This window comes from Coenobita brevimanus, chromosome 100, assembly GCF_032717465.1.
Source record: "Coenobita brevimanus isolate Jiangsu-jjx chromosome 100, ASM3271746v2, whole genome shotgun sequence".
NCBI classification, from domain to species: Eukaryota; Metazoa; Arthropoda; class Malacostraca; order Decapoda; family Coenobitidae; genus Coenobita; species Coenobita brevimanus.
Window position 1 is genome coordinate 46,468,157 of NC_137053.1, and position 6,221 is coordinate 46,474,377.

Consider the following 6,221-nt stretch of genomic DNA (forward strand, 5'->3'; position numbering starts at 1 on the left):
TTGGGAGACACACAGCTCATTTCCCTATCAACCTGACTTTCTTCACACCTATTTCACAGTAGTACCTTTTTCGGTGCTTCTGTTTTAGACTTTTCAAACTCATGTATGTTAATGTGCACACTAGCACACTTTAATGTCAGCCAGTTTCAATTTCCACGTTCATACATGTACCTTTCTTTGTATTAAAGCCTAAGTTCTACCATTCACTTTTCTTTGCTTTTGTCACCTTTCCCTTCACTGTTATTCACTTTTACCTCGATTTTTTCCATGATGATACTAATGTGCTGAAACCGCCTCAGCATTTAAAATTTTATGAATATGTCCCACTGAGAATCATGTTGTCCTCAAACAAGAATCACGACACGCCCAGTCTCTAAAAAATTATCACGTTACACTCATCTACTGTATATTTGCTTTCGGATCACGCCTTCAACATACATTCACAGATCAGCGAACCAGGTTGGAAAAGCCCTTTTCACTATGTTCAAGCGACACAGTGTTCTCAGTATACATCATGATGAGATACTTTACCCTTTCTTGTTAATTACCATCATCTCCCCTTTTCTCCCACTCAGGTTGTAACTTCACTCATAACTCTAGCTTTCTATCAGTCTATCTTTTACCTATCTCTGTCTGTCTACTGTGTTATCTTTACACTGTAACACTGTTATTAAACCACTTAGGAAAGCCACTTATTCATGCACGTCTCAGTACCATTATAGAAATTTTATACATTTCATGGCTTTCAGCCATTTGTACCCACATCATACATACAGCAAAACATTCCCTGTTAAAGCCTCTTCCTGATCCTTATATATACTATAAATACTTTACATGTCTTTTCCTTTCTTTTCTTTTTCACGACCACAGTTTTCTTAAACTCTCTTCTAAAATATCTTCATCCAAGTTTCTATGGTTTCACAATCTATCTGAAGCTGGTCTCCATTTTTCGCTTCCCGGTAGCATTCTAATGTATGTTGTGTTTCATGTTATTGCTTTGTGTTGTTACGATTAAAACAACGGACGTAAACGTACCGAACAAATTCCCAATGTGCATTCAAATGTATTATCAACTCCTTCGAAATTTATGCAAATAAATTTAATAAAGATACGTCATAGAACGATTATAATTATATTACTGTACATTACCATAAAAGAAATTGGACATTTAACTGGTCGTTCATTAGATGATTCTGAGGTAAAACTCAGGGCGGGAACACAGCCATCAAATTTCATACTGAGTACTCATAATTTTAATTTCATTATACGTCGCTTTGTGTCCGACCCAATATTCCCGTAAAATGACATTCTGAGAGAGAGAGAGAGAGAGAGAGAGAGAGAGAGAGAGAGAGGTACTGAATGAGGGTGAGCGAGTGTATGAGAGAGAAGGAGTGAGTGAGTGAGTGGCTGAGGGAATGAGTTTGAGATAGTGAGAGTGAGAGGGAGTGCGAGTCAAAATAAATGAGGGTGGGAGAGTGAGTGGGAAGAGTGATAGAAAGTAATCGATGAAGAGAGTGAGAGTAAGAATGGGACTGACTAAGACTATGAGTGTGACAGAGTGAGAAAGGAAGGGATTAAGAGTTAGAGAGTTTATTGCCAAGTTAGTGCGTGGTGGAGTAGATCGATGAGCGGACTTGTGACTGGGTGGTTGCTGTTGTAGGAACAGTTTGTTGATTTCAACTTGATATCACTAAACTGGTTGCATTTCAGAAGGTTTCCCCAAAATCGTCGTAAAAACAGTTTCATTAAAGTCTTTCACACAAGAGATAGTGATGTTGATGAGAAGCCAACATGTTGTGGTGTTATGTACCCAGGGTGGAGCAGCTGCGGTGTCCACCCGGGAGCCAAACGTTCTCATTTTTCCATGCACCTCTCCATGGGAAATACCCAGATCGGATCATTCTGAGGCGCCGGATCCCTACAAGGTGTATATTCTTGTGGTCGACGGGTCCGGTCAACCATTGAGAACGGGGTAAAGAAAAACAAATAACAACAACACAAGAGATGACAAATATCAGGTGGCGTGTGAGGGCTGCGGATGATCAGCCCTCTGTTAATGTGTCGTAGGTATCTTACTGTCCACGGGAGCGGGTGTTCTAACCAATGTCCAGCATTGGATGCAGAACAACAGAAAGAAAAATACAATACATAACCTTCCGAAAGTACAACACCGGTGGCTTATAATCAGTTCAAGGCTGAACATGTGACCCTAGCCCTTAAAATTTGATTGCACTCAAAACTGACTTGGTGTATTTCTATATGACCTTCAACCCACCAATCAAGCTGGATTCAAATCAGATTAAAAGTGTTTAAGTTGTCTTAACTCTGTGACCTTGACCTTGGGCCGACTGTTTTCTAATGAAACCGATTCATCCTTGACAAACCTTAAACTCTTCCACGAAGTTTCGTACACTTCGAATAAAAAATTAAAGGGCCAAACCCTCGACCTTATCCTATTACCTTACTGTACCTCTGAGCAACTACTGTCAAAAACCGAATAACTTCATCTTTTCGTGTTCCACAATCTTCCTTCAAGTTCGGCCAACATCAGAAAACTTTTTTTTACCTTGCCCTTGACCTGTCACTTGGGACGTTTATCGGCCGAAAATAAACCTGTTCCTCCGGTGGTCTTCAATCCTGGTACCACATTCAGTGCTATTCCACCAGTGTTATACGTATGCTGCACAGACAAAGAGCGGACAGACAAATAAAGAAACAGCCCAAACAAAATACATAACCTCTTGCACCTTCGTGCACGGTGTAATAATAGCTACCAAAGAGAGGGAAGCAAAATATTTCCTTTAAAGTTATTTACCATTGTACAAAAATAATAATTTGATCAATGAACGGATATAGACATAGCATAACAAATGTCAAAACTTCATGATGAGAATTTGCGTTAAGAATCACTGAGGCAGAATTATGGACATGGAGAAAATATTGTGAAGGTCTGAGGATATATTAGAGTTTCCTCCGAGAAATTTCTGCGAGGAAGTGAAAATGTTTTCTCTTGCAAGGGAAGGTTTGCAATCTAGCGATGATTTAGAGATCGAATGACACTATTGAGAGAGAGAGAGAGAGAGAGAGAGAGAGAGAGAGAGAATCCCCATTGCATACTCCTTCTTCCACATAAATCGGCTTTTTCGAATTCTATTTCCTATTACTTTAACGTGAATCACAACGGATCAGGCCATTACCTGCTAAATCTTCTCTCATTAACCTGATGGAAAACTACACTGAGTTAATGAGAATCCTGGATTCTTAGCTTCATTTTTCAGGAAGCATTATCGATGCGAGTAATAATGTGGAAGGATAATTTTCCTTCATCCTTAACCCGTTTAATTTAATTATATATATTATATTCTTGCTATCCCAAAAGGAATTTGTTAAGCTTAGCATTCAATTCTCGTTGATGGAAAGACGTACTGCTCGGCCTTCATTATGGCTTTCGCCATCAGGTGCTATGCCGCAGTATATTCTGGTAATCGACATACAGAAAAACTAGTTACAGCTAAGGATATCGTGTTAAAGTAATGAAAAGTTTCTTTACCATGAAGTCTACTTTATTTTACGTTCTTAGTGCCAGACGAGTGTGTCCTGACAAGGCAGACCACTCGCCACAGATATATGGGGTCTGTTTTTGAGTCAGTCATTACCTGACGTCTCTCATGATGTATGTGTTATGCTATGAAAAGGAACTAAAAGCTTGAAGCCCGGAAATTGTTTCCTAAGAAAAAAAATGATGACTTGCTAAATTTAAGATCCGTTTGTTTCGAGATGTCTGTAAACACTGAGTTCTGAGGACAGGAGGTCATGGGCAGAGGGAAATACATACTCAATAAGACAGCTCCAGAGCTAGCCTGTGACATGCATGAAGGACCGAGTTTTATCTGCTAACTCTTGCATTAGAGAGATGGACAGAAAAAAGGATGAGAGTTCACAGCCAGGCGGGTGAAGCGCGTCGGCCTTAATGAAGGAGGGATGAGAGCACACTGTTCAGAAGAGCAGTGACCATAAAAATGGCGACAGTAAAGAGATAAAGATGCAACAAAGCGGCGAAGTGAGAGAGATTTTGTAGAGAGTCAGTAAGAGAAAGGAAGTTAAAGAGACGAAAAACTTTTGACTCCACTCTGTTTAGAAGAGTTGAATGTTGAGTGCCGCCCCACACACAAGTTGTACTCCATACACTGTACCGTTGTGTGGAGGGAAAGACTGCACAGGGAAGGCTGGGTACACCTTAACTCTTGGAAGGAGATTGTAGAAGGGAGGTAATGTGATCTTTCCAAGATAGGTCCCGAAAGAATGAACCCACAAGAATAATGCGGAATGATCAAGATCAAGAATTGAGTGGTACGTGACTGAATATTAAAGTATATTCCCACGGAAGAATGTGACAGACGGAAAGATGCAAGAACTGAGGTTTTCATGCATTAAAACAACAAGGTTTCATTTACCCAAATCAAAAATATAAACCACTTCAAAAGTTGGATGTGGCTTAGTCTCGTCCAGTGATTACAGAAATATATATCTGCCATACTAGGTACTGTGAGAAGCAAATAGAAAAGTGGAAGGGTGGAGGTATCAACGTATGAGTGCATAGCATTAGATGTGCAATTCAGACGATCATAGATGCAAAGAAGGAAGAGAGTTGGTGACATACAAAACCCTTAAGAGCACCACTATTCTTAACTCTAGAAAAAGAACGGTGGCCGTCAACAACAGCAGCTATCATGCTACCAGAAAGGACGATAAAGGTGAAAGTAAGATAGGATAGAAACTGCAAAGTCAGTTTGGAAAGTAAAGATTTGTACCAGACTTGGTCGAGATGTCAAGTGCGATACCAAAGCTTCCGCCAAAGTCCAAAAAGAAGGATGTCAGTAAAAAAAAAAAGAAAAGAGTGAGAGGGTGACCAGTGGTGTCCCTGGCGTAACCCGTGCTAGTGATCGGAAACAAAGGCTATGATAAGAAAGATCTTTCTTCCATTTTGTTATAAAGAAATTCGAAAACTTTTGAATTGCAGGTATTAAAGCAACTGGACTATAGACAGAGGGGTGGGAACGGTCACCCTTATTCGATACAAACTGAACAGAGCAAACTCCCAGCAAGAAAGAAAGGTAAAATTCGACAGACAGAGGCGAAAGAGTTACTTCAGCAGGGTGTCAGCACAGAAGCACAGTTCTTGAAAACAGCAAGAGGGACATTATCATGCCTGTACGTCTTACTGGTATTGAGTCCAGTAAGGGCAGAAAGTACTGTACATCACTTGAAATGTCAGTCATGACAAATTCAGGGGGGGGGGGGGAGAAATGGGAAACAGCATCGGAAGTGTCAAAGGCTGAACTGGAGGGGAAAGTCTGGGCGAAGAGTTTTGACCATTCAGTAAAATAAACTGCTACAGAGCTGTCAAAGTGAAAAAGAGAAGGGAAGGAGGATAAAGTGTTTTAAAAAAGTGTAAAAGAGGCAGTGAGAGTAGTAAAAGATAGTGTATCAAGGGCATTAAAATGGTGTCAAAGGCAGTAAATTCAGTAAGTATTGGGTAGCCAAAGCAGTAAAAAGGGTGTATCAGAGGCAATAATGAAATGAAAGTGTTGTTATCAGAGGCAGTAAAACTGGTCTATCCGAGGCAGTAAGAGTAGTAAGGATTGTGTATCATAGTCAATAAGAACAGTAGAAACGGTGAAAAAGTGGCACTAAGAGCAGTAAAAATGGTGCATCAGTGGCAGTAAGTGCAAGAAAGATGATGTACAGAGACAGTAAGAACAATAAAGTTTATGTAACAGAGACAGTAAATGCAGTATCGTGGTTTCGATAGCGGAAGAAGACGCCATAATTTTGATATTCAGTTTAGACGGGAAGGGCAAGAGAAAGAGGAAGGTGTTTGAGGTTGCTGGCTCTCTTCATAAAAGCTCCACCTCCAATAAAGTATTTCATTTTTATGATTTGATATTCACACAGTCACAGGGTGGTGCAATAAATCACACACTTGAGGAATAGCTCAGTAAGGCCAAATGATCACACTGGAGTTCAACGTTTGTCACGGTTGACATATTCTTTAGGAAGACATATTTATGTTTTCATATATTTATGACTAATTTAATTGGACATAATATAGATGTATACTTCCGAAAGAATTTGTTAAACCTATATCTATCTTATCCAAATCGAGAAATCTCATGTCAGTTGAAAACAAAATTAAAAATTGCCTAATCATAGTGAAGTGG